Source organism: Neolamprologus multifasciatus, chromosome 5, assembly GCF_963576455.1.
Source record: "Neolamprologus multifasciatus chromosome 5, fNeoMul1.2, whole genome shotgun sequence".
In the NCBI taxonomy this organism is placed as follows: Eukaryota; Metazoa; Chordata; class Actinopteri; order Cichliformes; family Cichlidae; genus Neolamprologus; species Neolamprologus multifasciatus.
This window is the reverse complement of record NC_140443.1, coordinates 25,602,999-25,619,615: the sequence shown is the minus strand read 5'-3', so window position 1 is coordinate 25,619,615 and position 16,617 is coordinate 25,602,999. Positions and strand designations below refer to the sequence as shown.

Genomic DNA, 16,617 nt, shown 5'->3' with positions numbered 1-16,617 from the left:
TCGGCGCCTTAACGTCTGTGCTATCTATGCTGTTGTGTTGGTATGTGTCGGGCTGTGAGCTTTAACACCGGCTGTATACATACAGCAACCGTGTGTGAAAAGTGGTCAATAAAGAGATGCTGAAAAGCGTGTTCATGCAAACATCGTTGGGTCTGCCGTGGTATGTTTATAATGGAACTTCTGCTCCTGAACCTCTGCGCACAGCGTCTGCAAATCAGGGCTGCACGAAGTCACTTTCATTTTTACGCAGGACTGTAAGCTGTCGTCTGTGAGGCGTGAGAGGTGTTTGTTTTTAACATAGTTCACAGTGGAGAACAGCTGCTGACATAATGTGGATCCGAAGATCCATAATTGGCTTACCTGGGGTTGAAAGTCTCGATAAATGCACAGCGTTTCGACGGGTATATCGGCTTCCGCAAGTGTGACGCTTATTTTGAGCGATAAAAAACTAATAGAATATATTTGTATATTTATATTTCAATATCAAATATTTTCCAATTTAGAGCTACAAGTTAAAAAAGACCTAACATTAATAAAATACACTTCAGCTAATTACTTAAAAAAAAAATTATAAGGACTAAAGAGCTGGACGCGGCTCCGGAGCCACAGGTTGCCGACCCCTGCCCTAGGCTGTCATCTAGTTGACCTATACCAAACCATAGCTTGATACAGTGACCTATGATCAAAATGCCTCTGTCTACCCCTGAGTTATACTGTTTAATAATGCAACAGTATAACTCAATGTTTAATAATTTTTTTCAGAAAATTATAAAATTGACCTTAAAAGCTTAACACATTAAAACCTTCATCATTTTCTCCCGTCTTATGACATTTCATGATCTTTTGCATTAATTACTATTCAGTTTATTCTTGCTTTTTGCTGTTTGGCAGTTTCTGTTCAGTTTGAGTCCAAGTCAGTGTTTGTAAACCCTCCAAGTTCTGGTCGAAATGAAAATCTTATCACACTGGTGCTAAGCATAATCATTACAGTCGCATTTGCCCTTTTGATCTTTGAATCTGATGTATTGGGATGCCAACAACAGTTAAAGAGAGACTGATACAAATGGCATAGGTCCTGTACATATTCAGCTGTAACTTGTATTATTTCTGTTCAGATATACACAGTAAATCTATTGAGTATGAATAAAAAAAGGGCATACCGTAAGGGCGCACTTAAAATCCTTTAATTTTCTCAAACATTGACAGTGCGCCTTATAATCCGGTGCGCCTTATGTATGAATTCTGGTTGTGCTTACTGACCTCGAACCGATTTTATGTGGTACACGGTGCTCAAAAATCTGTCAAAAAATGTTGTAGTACGACTTTGGTAAGCTACGAAGCTGCACCGCTTGATGGATTGTTGGAGCATTACAGCTAACGTGGTCAGGAGCCTCGCAGACTCTGAGTTATCTGAGTCCAAAACTCAGTCCGCTTCAGGACCCAAAGCCCAACGAACAATATGACATCACTGAGAATTAAAAACTGTCTAAATTCTTTCATCTTTAACAAAATGATCAGCATTGCTGCTTTATCAATTAAGTTTAACATCCAGGCATCCATTAAAACAGATTTTATTAAATTTAACGGAGTTAGAAGTTAGCAGGAAGTTAGCAGGAAGTTGGCTCGCTAGTTTCCACCTAAACATGATATAGCATGTTCTGACTGAGAGATTTCTGAAAAAAATCAAACGTACAGCTCTGCTGTCACTTCCAACATAAATGAAGACAGAAAACTAAACAGTACTGATGTTTATAGAGTTACTGATGATGATAATAATGATAATGATGTGCTATGTGATCGCTAGCGACACAACTATATTAACATAACATAAACACAGTGAAGCTGGAGGATGAACCCTAACTTTTTTCCACTCGATAAAAGTTAATGTGAAGGTTCCCGATGGTTAGAGACAAATGCAATCGCATGGCAGGATGCTGTAAACGGACCAAACTTCAGTTACGAGAACAACTGAGATAATCCTTCCAGAATACGAGGTTAGTCATTAATATACTGCAATAGCATGGGAATAGAGCAGCTGCAATGGAATTCAACATTAATGAATGAATGGTACGGAAGTGGAGGAAGCAAGAAGAATGAGTTGAATAAAGTTTGGCTTTAGTTTTATTTCACGTAATGTGCCTTATAATTTGGGGCGCCTTATAGTCTGAAAAATACAGCAAGTATTTCCATAATTTTAAAACTCACAAAAACAAAGTAATCCAAGTTCAGTGCTGCGTCTTTGTATCTACAATCCATAAAGGCTGAAAAAGTTTTATTACTCTTTTGAGTCGTTTTTAGGGTGTGATTTACAAATTAAGGCATTTTAGTACTTTATAAGTCTTCTTAATCAACAATTTCCCGTGAGGTTTCCTTCCCTCTGTGTTTGAATATCACCACTGAGACTCATTACCCTATTAAACTGCACTAAAGCAGGTAATGTGGATCTCCGCTAATAGGATTTCTGAGTCAGAGAAGATATTGACCTTGACAAGAAGGGATGCGCATTTCTGAGCAAATTCATCCTGATATATTAGACCATATACATTTAGCAAATGTTTTGTCTCAAGTGACTCTTCTAAAAATAAACAGATTTCAGAGGCAGAAGTACATCTCATCTCTGGGGATGAAACAGCATTTCCTTTTTGCTTTTTAGGTATCTAGCAACAAAGGATAGAAAAACGGAATGGTGCATGTCACAGTTACGATGTGATTGTGTGCAGCATATTAAAAGGCAGCAGGAAATGGGATGAAATAATCTGTATTCTCTGGAAGAGATAGTTTATATTCTATGTGTAGGACAGTAAGAGCCCTTTAATGCTAAAAATGATTTTCACGCTTGCTTCTTACTGTCTGCACACATAAGAGGCTTTTTAATAGCAAAGGATGAGCTCTTCATATTGCAAGTGCATAGTGAGACAAAACAGGAGTGGGAAAGTGAAGAGACAAAAGAAGTTTTACACTGGGATTGGGTAAAATTGCCACAGTCTTCCTGTTCTTGTGTGCAGACAACTAGGGCAGAGTAATGCATCAATCATGACTGTGCACTGCAGCCCTGCTCTCAACCCTACCTTCTCAGAGGGTGCTCAGTTTTGATCACAATTTTTCAGTACTGCAGTTGCACCCCTTTTCCTCCTTTCTTCACAAAGCCGTCATTGTTCATATTATTTCTTGTCAAATGCTGCTTGAATTGAAAAAAAGATTTGTGTGGTTAATTTTTTATCAGTGCACTTTTGGTACGATACAAAAGCCTGTGTCGAAACTTTAGATCCAATTTCAACACCTCTAGCATGGCCTATTGTTAGTGTGATGTCTGCTATACCCTCTCATTCTCCACCCCAGGGAGACTCCCATCAGGGGTGTTATGGAATGGATTGAGAGAAACCTGTGATTGGAGTTTCCTGTTATCTCCTTACCACAGCAACACAGCTGGCAGGACCACTGTTTCTGCAGGAAAGTGGCTGTATGTGTGAACATGTGTGCCGATGTGTTGGCCTGAAGAAGTGTCTGTTCATTTGCCTGTGAGTATAAATGTCAAGGGCCATATCTGCATACTAATGCGTTTCTCTGTGTGTATGTGTGACGTGATATAAGAAAACATAAAGACTGCATCGTCTTTGTGTATGTTTTTAGGGGTATATACACTGAGTATATAAGAGCTAGTCAGCTTTTGAATATATGCTGTGTCCTAATCCTTCATTTAAATATGGACACAGTGTAAAACTTCCATTAAAATGACCAAATGGAGAAAGTGCCAAATACAAGGCATTTTTTTCAAAACTCCTGCTCTGCACAAAGATGCGACATTGCAGACACAATGCTAAATATTACAACTGCGGTTTCTCTATTTTCACGGCTTAACATTATTACATTACACAGTTATGCCAGATTTGTACTAAAAGTCGATATCTGTGGTCATTTTTGTCTCTATACTTATTTTTTACCCACTATATATATATATATATATATATATGTATATGTATATATATATATATATATATATATATATATATATATATATATATAAGAAAATAAACTGGTAGAAAAATAGGGCAAGCTGTTTCCCAGAGAATCAACAAGCTTAAATAGGCAGATAATTGAATTTATTTAACCAAAAATAAGAATGAGAAAAACCCTTCAAATTATAGAGATTTCTAGAATAATGAGAAATGTTCCTTAGGATGAATTTCTTAATTGATTAAATGTGGCAAAAACCCAAATAAACTGAGTTATGTAAGAAGAGGAAAGCACGCAAGAAACAATCAGGATGTAATGGACAAGGTCATTGTCTAATTTTAAACGCCATCAATATTTCAAACACTGTGCAACACACGTAATATTGAATTTACACAATGTTTGGTGAGTGTGGCTAACCTTCCCTACAGGTTTACATCAACTAACATGTTTGCAATGAATGTGACCCTAATGAATGAATGAATGAACGCCCAACTGTGCTGTTTTTACGAGATGTCTAAAATGTAACTCACTTTTCCACCTTGCTGGTTTACAACATTCTGGCATGGACACATGAGAGGCTGCTGACTTGCAATCCTAGTGAGAAAATATTATTATCCACCTCTAAGGGCTTCAGTTCTACAGGGTGTTTTATGGGTTCAACATAGTTCTCCGTTGGCACTGCATCGGAAGACAGCAGGGAGCGCCTGTTGCCAGAAAGAGGAAGTATCCAAAGGATGTGGTGAAACTGATTTGTGCTGTTGCTGATCCTCCAGCCAACTCCACAGAGGAGCAAAGTTACAAAATACAAAGAGCTGAAGTGAAACCGAGTGTTAAAAACAATGAAAAATGTCCACTGTAGCTACTGTCTGTGCTTTTTTTATTTTTATAATCACTGATTTTTGTTGTTGTTTGTTCTTCTGTTACTGTCACTCTCTTTCCTGTTTCAGCCCACTTGTTAATCAATCGGCATCTGACCCACGAAGAGTTGAGCCAGGCGGTGTTGACTTTCTAAAGTTCTGCATGGGCATATTTGCATGGGTTGAAAGCCATCTCTGTAGGGTCCATAAGCAGTTACCTATTAAAACAGACACAACTGTCTGTTTTAATGATTGATGCTAATGCTAGCCACCCTGGCTAGGTAGGGAAAAATTTGTGTTCCCAGATTAGCTGTGAGTGGCTGCTGGCAGGTACACGGCTAAAGCCCCAACCACACAGGGCTAGAGATCAGTTAGAGACATACTGGTAAATACCGGTTGCTAGGAAAAATGTGTATTCCCTGATAGACTTTGATGGGTAACTGGAGGTTGCTGGAAATCGCTAGGTGAAATTGGTCAAAAAGAGGTACTCTTTGAGATAGTGCTCCACTGAAAACTTCCTTGTGATTTCTTTGGTTGTTGTAGATTGCTGATGTTGCCCATAGAAGACGCTGATTTGTCTGCAAAACACTTGCCAGCTACTCACTAAATTGTAGTGAAACTGTGATAGGTATAGGACAAATAAGTAAAAAGTGGATCTTTTGAAATTTGTTGGTTTCAGTGTAAGGCACAGCTTTTATTTTGAAGGAGAGTGCTCTCTGTTTGCTTTATGCTATTTCAAGTTTCATTATAGCTTGGTGTTTAATTAGCAAATGTTTGTACATAAGCCAACATCTTTCATGTAAACAAAGGGAGACCTTGGCAATCCGCTAGCCCCTAAAGTAATCACAAAGAAGTTTTTGGGGCAAAATTCTCTCTGCTACCCATTTCACTCAGTGACAGCCAGCAGCCTCCAACAACTCCTCGTCAACCATTCAGGAAATACACAGGAGGTTGTCGAACAGTCTCTAGGGCGGTCTTCAGTAGTTGAATTTCTAGCCACGGCTACAGTAAATGTGCCCCCAAAAAGCTGAATATTTACCACCATTAACACAAAGTCATTGACTAGCATATAAAGCATTTAGCTACTAATGACTTAGCTTTTCCCTCCAGAGTTAGCGAAGAAACAAAGCGTAAATGCTGAAAGCTGATTTTATAATTGCCTAGTAAACAAAATGCAAATGATGTGTCTGCTAATTCTCATAGTTTGATAAGTGGGAAACATACTATATGATCGCCATTAAATAATACCAGATAGTCAACAGATTTTTGAACTGCCCCGAGCTGTCCACACAAAATCAATCATTACAATGTTTACAGGACAATATGTCACAAACGCAATGCTTTTGCAGTGTCTTTGTTATCTAGTCTTGAGTCAAACCTTGAAACAAAAGACCACACTGGGTGCCACTCCTGTCAGCTAAGAACAAAAAACACGCTGCAGTTCACACTGGGTCATGATATGATACAAATGGGACGTTTTTGCAGTGCTTTTGTTGTGTGGGCCTCAGCTTGCTACAGCATGCTTTTAGAAGTGAATGCACTATGAAAGACCGCAGCATAGACTTCACCCTAAAATCCCATGTGTACAGCTGCGGTGCTTCTCTGAAAGTTACAGCTTCTTATCTTTTTCTGTAAGCAGCACTGAGCGACTATACTGCCTCAAGAACTGCTTCAAAGCGACAACAGCAGTTTCCAGGTATACAGAGTGCCAGTCTTGCAGGGCTTTAAATGGAAGCACAGAATCTCCTGGAAAACCCACTGTAAAGTCTCAAATCCTCATCCATTATTGATAGAGCCTTAAGCCTTCCATGCACTTGGGATGACAAACTAAAACCAAAGGCGGCGAGTCCGTAGCACCATACAGAGGGAAAGGGTATTGTTTGAAATTTGAATTTCAATCGTTACTCCTGAGGAGTGTCATCCTTTGATGTCCCACCAGAATGTCTGCAAGGGATAGCAATTAGCTGCTAATAAATTAGTGTATGTCAGCGGCAAACCCTGTTCCTGATGGTTAGTGAGGTGAAGTGAGGGATAGGTTTGGGGTACAAGGTTATGACTCTGTGCATGCATGAGTGTTTGTGTACTCAATTATAACTTTCAGTCAGTTTAATTAATTTAAAAGCAACATTACCAGCGAAGCGCTGAGGTCAGCCAAGGGACTTACATTGGCAGCTCATTTCTCAGAAGCCTCGATCTGAGTTGGGGGAGCTCTTCTGGAAGATATACAAAGAAAAAAAAAAGTGTTTCAACATTTCTGTCTGTTATGAACTCATATAATCATGTCATGCTTTCCTTGTTAAGTGACAAGAAAACCTAAGCTGTTTTGCGACAGACACCTACACACACACACACACACACACACACACACACACACACACACACACACACACACACACACACACATTATACCCACGGGGAGCACACGGAGCTGAGGATAAGGCTTTGCCATGCAGCATTGCAAATCAGGACAAAATATACTGATTGTGAACCAGTGCCTGAGGGCAACTTGTATGCAGGCTCAGGCCAGCAAAGTAGCAAGCAGCTCCACCTTGTTGTCTCTGCTTTACGCTCGAGTGTCCTACTTTCGCTCTCTTTTGCCTCTCCCACACCTTGGAGGATATTACAAAGGCACAGAGTTGCTTTAGGACATTTCAATCATGGCAATCTCCCACTCATTCATATTCCGGCTGGTTTTATAACACCTGCAGTGTTACAGAAACTATGACAGTGTGGGATCACAAATCTTTTGACCCCAGGCCTTTCAAAGCAGTCGTCCACTCACTGTTTTGTCCTATGTGGACTCTGTGATATAATAGACTCCACACAGAGGAGTATGATCAGTGCTTGGACAAAAAAAGTCTCTCTGTGGACAGCTTTCTTTTTAATTTCATGTTGCCTTAGTTAGGAAAAGAAGAGAAGAAGTTCAGGCTTCTCACCGGAAAGTACAAAAGGTCCACACTTTGACAAGTGCCATCTAAAATCCTGGGAGAACCACCCTCGAAGGTCAGACATCAAACGGCATCCCAGAACTCTTATTTTGCATTATGGATTGAGCTTCTCACAGGACTTCAGTGAAAAGAAGGCTTTGTTCATCAATGCCACAAGGACTAAAATATACAGTGAGTAGAAGGGCACAACCTTGGTGTTAGTATTCAGTGTGCAGAGTGTCATGCCAAGGCTTCATCCTGAAGTATGACAACTTTCGAAAATATTCTCTTTGATGTTTTTACGCATTCATGTGGGAAGCAAACAAAGAGTGTGGATGCCACACAAACAACACAAACATACAATGCAAACGAAGATACAGAACCCGCCCATAAGATCTTTCGTGCAGGTTTAAAGACAACAGCGAAGTTTAGACATAAATATATATAAATGAGCTGTCAGTCAGAACTGATGAGAGTAGGTTATGTTTAAAATAGATGAGGGTAATTAAAATTCAAAATACCTTGTTTGAGCAATTTTAAATCTGGTCACCCGGATCCAGGGTTAATCTCATGAAAACGCCATAACCACATTAACGCCGCAAATCTCCGTTAGCGAGTTGACAAGCCGTGCGTGGGGCTGCACGACGTCAATGCATTAGTGCGGTTAGCCCGTTAACGCGTTAGCACTGTCCAGCCCCATGCACGGGGCGATCCGTGTCAACTCGATAACGGAGATTTGCGGCGTTAATACGGTTATGGCGTTAACACGGTTATGGCGTTAACGTCATTTTATCGAGATTAACGCTGACAGCACTAGTAATAAATTTCTGGCAACTTATACTATGTGGGTAAGTTTTAGAGAGAAATGCATGCCACATCTGCATTTCCATCAGTGCGACAACAGGCCTGTGAGGAAACAGTAGTTATTTTAAATTAAAACACTGACCAATGACTTTAATATTCAGAATTGAGGCCGTGTAATATCATAACTCTGTTGATCAAAAGAGTTATGTTTTCTCAGCCACGATGCCTTTTTGCACACGTAAACTGTAATTCTTTCAGACATTTGAATGCACGGAACCGTGAACTAACTGAGCTGGTTTCCTTCCTGTAACCTCAAAGTGTTACATATTTCCATGGGCAAAACAATGTTAGTGGTGACCCCTGACAACCTCAACATCTTGTCATACTCCCAAGTAGCAGAAAAATAGTAGAACCTATTAAGGCAATGTCAAAATGGCAAGTTATTTCTGAGCAGATTATCAAACTAATGGATGAGTTTAAAGTTGCTTGACAGCATGGGAGTGTCCCTGTTGCTGGCATCATTAACATGATACAGCAGGCTTCAGCCACATTCAGAGGTGGACCCTTATAGAAAATGCCATGTTCCTAAACCACAACTCAGAAGCGGCTATAGACACAGCATTGGGCCTTGAACATCCACAATCATTGGGAAATATGTAAGAAAAACACACACACAGAGGTTAGCTTTGATTTTCAGGACAGAATCAACAAACACAAAACTCAAAAGTGCTGTGACCTTTTCTGATAAAATGTCAAGAAAAATTGCAAAGATGCAAACACACACACACACACACACACACACACACACACACACACACACACACACACACACACACACACACACACACACACACACACACACACCTCTTAACAGTGTTAAAGGTCATTTCATATTGGCTGTAAAGTGTTATTCAAAAGAATCTAAATGGCAAGAACAAGAACATAACCAAACCTGGCCCCTAACAAGAACAATCACCAGTATGGATCGCAGTTATTTTGACACAGAGTAAAAAATGTACCTACAGCTAATGTTTATGGTAAAGCTGATTCTTCTTCATGTTTCTCATGTGCAGCTACATGCACCTTAAGGATTTCTTCAACTCACTGAGAGAAATGACACATCTACACAACTTTAAAACCATTCACAGAGCACAGATGAACTTGAATGGAAGACAAATGAACTTTATGGAGTTTTATGCATTGAATTGTGAATGGGATTCATGCCAAACCACTCTTGCCTTGCTTCACTGCACACTGCAAATTTGAAGGATTAATGTCAAAATGCACTTCACAGCACCAGGTTTGTTGGGGCCAGAGTGAGATAAATTAGAAATGAGATTAGAAAACCGATTGAGGCGTCAGACTGGAGGGATCTGCTGATTAAGCTCTTCATTTATGGAATGCATTATAAATATCTGCTTTGGGAAATCTCTCCAGTGGGTGGAATGCATTGAACTGAACATATGCAGAGGAATTTGTGATTATTAAGTTGGGCTAAATTAAGTCAAGTCAAGTCAAGTCATCTTTATTTATATAGCACATTTAAAAGACATCAAGTGTCGGCCAAAGTGCTGAACAGAGGGATAATATAATAAAAGAATTAAAATAGAAAGAAAACATTTTTAAAAAAAAAAAGAATTGTAAGAAATGTAATATCAAAGAGATCCGAAAGCCTTGGAAAATAAGTAGGTCTTGAGATTCGATTTAAAGACTTCCAAGGATGAAGAGAATTTTATGAAGGGGGGGAGACTATTCCAGAGTCTCGGGGCGGCAATGGAGAAAGCCCTGTCACCTCTAGATTTGAGCTGGGAGCATGGAACTGATAAAACCATCTGACTGGAGGAGCGCAGAGATCGAGTGGATAAGTGCAGGCTAAGAAGATCTGAAATGTAACCTGGAGCCAAACCATGGAGGGCTTTAAAAACAAATAATAAAACCTTAAAATCAATTCTATGTTTAACTGGTAGCCAATGTAGAGATGCGAGTACTGGGGTAATATTCTCTCTCTTTCTAGTAACCGTCAGGAGCCTTGCGGCTGCATTTTGAACAAGTTGCAGGTATGACAGGCTTGAGTGACAAATGCCTAAATAGAGAGAGTTACAATAGTCAAGACGTGACGATATGAAAGCATGGATAACAGTTTCCAGGTCTTTAGATGACAGGATATTTTTGAGTTTAGAAATGCTCCTGAGTTGGAAAAAACTGCCACGAACAACCGAATTTATTTGCTTGTCCAGCTTGAGAGTGGAATCAAAAATGAAACCAAGATTTTTTACATGGGGATGTACATTAGCTGATAATGAGCCCAGATTGTTTCTTATGAGACTAATAGAGTCCTGCTTACCGAAGATTATAATGTCGGTTTTGTCATGATTTAGTTTGAGAAGGTTCAGAGACATCCAGCAATGTATGTCGCTAAGACACTCTGAGACTTTCTGCAGCGTACTATCAGCACCTGGTTTTAGAGAGAGGTAGAACTGTGTATCGTCTGCATAAGAGTGGTAAGAGATCTGGTGTTTCTGAAAAATGGAGCCTAATGGGAGCATGTATAAGGAGAATAAGACCGGACCCAGAATAGAGCTCTGAGGTATTCCACAGGTTAGTGTAGCTGGGGAAGAGTATTTGTTACCCAGCATCACAGAATATGTTCTGCTCTCTAGGTAAGAGGCAAACCATTTTAGAGCAGAACCTTGAATGCCGACACATGTCTTTAGACGGTTTAATAGGATTGTGTGGTCGACAGTCTCAAATGCTGCGCTCAGGTCTAAAAGGATTAAAACTGTACTTTTTCCAGAATCAGCAGCTAGAAGCACATCATTGAACACCTTCAGTAGAGCAGACTCTGTGCTGTGGAAGGCCCTGAAACCAGACTGATATTTGTCCAGAATATTATGCGTGTCTAAGAATGAGGATAATTGGTGGAGGACAATTTTCTCAAGAACCTTAGACAAAAATGGCAGCTTAGAGATTGGTCTAAAATTGCCAAGAACTGACGGATCTAAACCAGGTTTTTTTTAGAAGCGGCTGGACATAAATTAAGATCAATGTTTCTGATTTTGCAGGTAAATACACAAACTCGCCACTTTTTAGGTACAATTGTTCAACTATTCCTTCAAGCAAACATCTAATCAAACAAACATCTCAGTCAGTGGCAGCAACTTAATATATTTAGGTGTGAAGACATCAAGACGACCTGCCGTTGTTCAAATGGGGGAGTGTTCAGAGAAAAAGGTGATTTAAGTGACTTGAATGTGGCATGGTTGTTGTTGTAACATGGGCTGGTCTGAGTATTTCAGGAACTGTGCAGGAAAATCCCAGTAGATCAGCAAGTGTCTCTGAGGTTTGCAGAGAATGGTGTGAAAAACAGAAAATACCCCAGTTGCCTTTTGATGCCAGAGGTCAGAGGAGGCCAGGAGGTCAATAGTAACTCAAATGCCCCCTTGTTATAACCAAGGTATGCAAAAGAGGATTTCTGAACACATCAACACATCAAACCTTTAAACAGATGGGCTACAACAGCAGAAGACCAAACCCAGTGCAAACTGGTTTCTTGCACATGAGAGTTTATTGTACTCAAATGGCTGCCACAATCACCCGATCTCAATCCAACAGAGCACCTTTGGGATGTGGTGGAACAGGATATTTGCATCATGGATGTGAAGTCGACAAAACTGCAGCAACTGCGAGATGCTATCACATCAATATAAGCCTCCGAGGAATGTCACCACGTCTCATGACAGCTAAAACATGGATTATACCTAAAACAGTTTGTTATCAGGTATTTCTGTTGTGTGTTTCAGTGAAGCTTTGGTATACACGTGCACATAAACACACCACACTATACTATTAAACTACATATAAACGCTGGCCTGTAAAGACCTCTTTAAGTGCTCTTGACTCTCATTGTGGTCTGAAGTGGAAGTTCTACAAAGTTTCCTTTGCAACCCAGAGAAACTGCTAAAGAACAAGAAAGGTTATTGCTGTGTTACCGCTCTTTTTGAAATATAACTTCTTGTTGATCTGTTGCAATACAGCTGAAATTTCCAGTTACCCAGCACATTCTGAATCCACTTTTTCCCCATCTGCATAAAACCAAAAGCAGAAGCAGCAGCTCATAGAGGTAGGACACACCACATTCTAACTTCTAATCCAGATGCAATTTAATAAAGTTGCAGTTAATATCCACGTCTGTCCACATATGCACTAATGCTAATACTTTCTATTAAATTTATGAGGTCAGTGTAAATTTGGAACTTTCACTGACAGTCAGTGTACTCAAGCAAATGTTTGAGCCAAATTTAAAAATGATGATGTTTAAATCGTGAGGACATGAAATCGCACTAAACGACAGTTACTGGTAATTAACACCAGACATATGCTAGTGTTAAATAAACCATCATATGTTTGGTGTACTTTGAGTGGCTAAATGAATATAATTTGATTCATTTGTGCACTGGCAATTTCCAGCCGGTATTTAATTACGATTCGGGTCAAGGCCTGTATAACAACCCTGGTTGTTAGAAATTATATTTCTATATACCTGAACTAAAACAGCAAATATCTGTTGAGGGAAATGTAATCACAGCTGTTTTACATTAATACAATCATAGGTCTCTTTAGGCACTCATCTGATGAAGTTTAATCCTTTTATTACAGAAAAAGTGCACAGACACATGAGTTACAACATGCTTATTTAGATTTAATCAAAACCTGAACCAGTTTATAAATTATACCTAAAAATAACTGCGAAAATTGTAAAGCCAAAACCTTGAGGACACTGATATATTAAAGTGTCGGGCCTTAAAATGACTCTGAGATCGAGGCTATAGATTTGAGCGGATACAGGTAAGTACATTGATGTGCTTGGATGCTAAAATTGCAAAACAGAAACAATAACATTAATACTAACACTACTGCTAATAATAAGAATAAGAATAACTAAAAGCGTTCACACCACTTATCAATGTTAGACCCTGACTGGTACAGATGCCATATTGGTGGAACATTAGTTAAGTTGCGGTTTTGGATCTTTTTGAGTATTTTATTGTGAATATGTTTGCATGCATGTGTGCCTAAAGAAAGAAAATCTACAATAATGTATCGTCTGAGCAAGTTTAAATGCAAACCAAATGCAATTTCGAGCCTGGATGCACATTTGTTCAGTGCCAGGAAAATACCTAACAAATGCATACTTAAGAAAATTTGCCAAGGAAGGTTAAGAAGCATAATGTTATGTGCAATTACGCATGAAATGTAATATTCTTCAATCTCTTGTCACCATGATGACCACCTTGTTTTTTTATATCTACTTTATTGCAACTTTATACATACATGATAATTAATGTGAAAAATTTTGTCAATATGTCGTTGAAAAGTGCAAAAAACTATTCTTAGTCATCAGTTCTACACTATGAAATTCCAGTTCTAAGTGTCATTATCAACCACACTGATTATTCAAAGGCTCTGACTCCTTCATGGTTGTCCACTCAGTAACATAAATGTTTTAAAAAGACGTACGCTAAAGAGGAAAAGACTGATGAAAAGGCCAAGACGTGTGAGTGTCTTTAAGAAATCTGTTGAGGCATTTTGTTAAAGATGACGAGGAGGAGGATCAGGATTAGGACACTTATACAATTTGTAGTATTCAATGAGCAGATGGGAGGCAACTTAAGTGTGACTGAAGATAAATCCCAAAAAGTGAGGCGGTGTGACAACGCTTTTGGAGAGAGTCACACGCTCATTCGCAAAATCTCGGTGTGATATAATTATTCTAATGACTCAGTAGCTGGCAGCAGATCCGGCAACTGGATTAAATGTGATCTCTGCAATAATTAAAGGAGTGTGCACTCACAGCGAGGTATGTGAGTGCATATAAAACATGTGCCGACATTATCTGCACATCATTATTTATTGCTGAATTTAAAAAATGACCTTTCTGAATATCTTATCCAGGTGAAATAAAGACATTTTTGTAATCCTGCCTTGCAACTGTATGCAAAGACAGCTTTGAAAACAATTACCCTCTGACATTCTCTGATTCATGAAAAGTTATAATTAACAGATTGTCAATAAAACTAATCAAAATTTGGAGACTAAAAAGCTGGTATATTCTTGATAGTTATTCCTAAAACAATGTCCTTGTATTTAGCATTTCAAGTCTCTGAGTTAAGAGATGCTGTCCTGCTGACAGTTTTTTAGCTGGTACACAAGGGACACATCGTGGGTAACAATCTGGGAATTGTGTAGGAAAAAAACATTACTGTAAATAAAAGATAACACGATCTGATATCCACGTGTTGGTGTTGTTCATATATCATCATCATAATGTTGGTCCAGGATTAATATTTTGCAACTGACCAGTCACTTTGCCACTCGGTTAGCATTAGCCAAGAAGACGGCTAATGCTATTAAAAACTATGACTAGCAAACCAACATGTAACCTATATTTGGCTAAAGGCAAAGCAAACTTGATCATATGTTCTATTATATAAATTAATAAAGAAAACACTTTAAATGCTTACCACTTGTTCCAGAAGAGAGTTTTATATAAGCAAAAAAACTAATTATTGTAATGATGCAGGAACAGCACCAGCGCGGGGATATCAGAGACACCATATAAGATATTACTTTTATTATTATGGGGTTCAGTAAGACCCACTGAGCAGCATAACTGGGAAACATGTTAACTATTTTTTACCACTAGAGTTTTCAGATTTAAAGTTACACAGAGGCAAAATGTACACAACACTGAAAAAACAAGACAGATTCTTTGTAAAAGGGTGATTTCACATTCTCTCTTTACTGGGCAAAGTCAAAACATTCTTCAACTTGAACATGGATCCATTTAGAATATTTGGTGCTCATACAAGCTATTTGATTTCAGTGAAAGTACAGAACTCCGGTGCTCTGCAGTGTATGAAAAAATGTTTGCGCACTAGCATATTTTTTTCATATTCATTCTTTGAACTTCGCTGCTTCCATGCTTCGAGCGAGGGGGTGGAATACAGAAAAAACGAGGGAGAGAAAGTGCTGGAAAAACAGCCGCTCAGGCTATCCTATGAGCTAAAAAGTTGCACACATGAATAAGTTGAAAATCAAATTGCTTCAGCGGATGCCAAGTTTCTGCTCTTGAAGTTTAATGAGTTTTCAGTTGGGTTCCAATAGCTTCCATATAAAACATTAGGTCTACAGGGAATGTAGTATGGGCACTAGACAAAGATAAACTGGTCTTCCCCTTTAGTTTTTTTTATATGATTTTGGGTTACCAGATAAGTACTTGATTACAGCAGGACCAATTTACTTCAAAAAATTACTCTCAAGTTTTTCAAACGTGCCATTGACAAAATATGTATCCAGAGCAGGATGACTGAACTCAAACTCTTCTGAAAATAAATAAAAAACAACTAAAAGCAAAATTATAGTTCTACACCGATCAGCCATGACCTTACGACCACTGACAGATTAAGTTAATAACACTGATTATTTCTTCATCAAGCCAACTGTTAGTGGCTGCGATATATTAGGGAGCATTTTGTCCACAAGGTGTGTATGAAGCAGGAAAAATGGGCAAGTGTAAATGTTTGAGGAAGTCTGACAACAGCCCAACTGTGATAGTTAGAGACTCAGAACATCTCCGTCAGTATTTTTCAAAGGTGGTCCAAGGAAGCAACAGTGATGAACAACGACATGGTCAAGGCTCACTGAGACACACACATGGCAAGTGAAGGCTGGCCCGTATGGTCCGATCGACAGAAGAGCTGCTGAAACGGAAATCACCAAAAAGTTAATGCTGGTTCTGATAGAAAGATGTCAGAATGCACAGTCCATCAGAGTTTGCTGTGTATGGGGCTGCATAACCACAGACCAGTCAGGGTGTCCTTGTTGACCACAGTCCACCGCTAAAAGTGCCAATAAAGGATGCATGAGCATCAGAACTGAACTACGGAGGAAGACGGTGGCCTGGTCTGATGAATCATGTTTTCTTTTACATCAAGTGGATGGCTGGTTGTGTGCGTGTGATATCAGAATGCACTATGGGAAGAGGCAAACCGTCCGAGGCAGTGTGGCCGTTTTGG

The 16,617-nt window shown here is 39.2% G+C and overlaps 1 protein-coding gene across 9 annotated transcripts in view; it reads right to left on the bottom strand.

Moving 5' to 3' along the window:
- dlgap4b (discs, large (Drosophila) homolog-associated protein 4b) overlaps window positions 1–16,617 on the bottom strand; it is a 128,548-nt gene that overhangs the window by 44,125 nt on the left and 67,806 nt on the right. For 6 of the 9 annotated variants that reach the window (XM_085158983.1, XM_085158975.1, XM_085158980.1 and 3 more), the window contains one exon: window positions 6,943–7,024. The gene's annotated coding sequence lies outside the window, so the exon portion shown is untranslated. The remainder of the gene's footprint in view (window positions 1–6,942; window positions 7,025–16,617) is intronic. The other 3 variants (XM_085158976.1, XM_085158978.1, XM_085158979.1) reach the window with 3 other exon arrangements.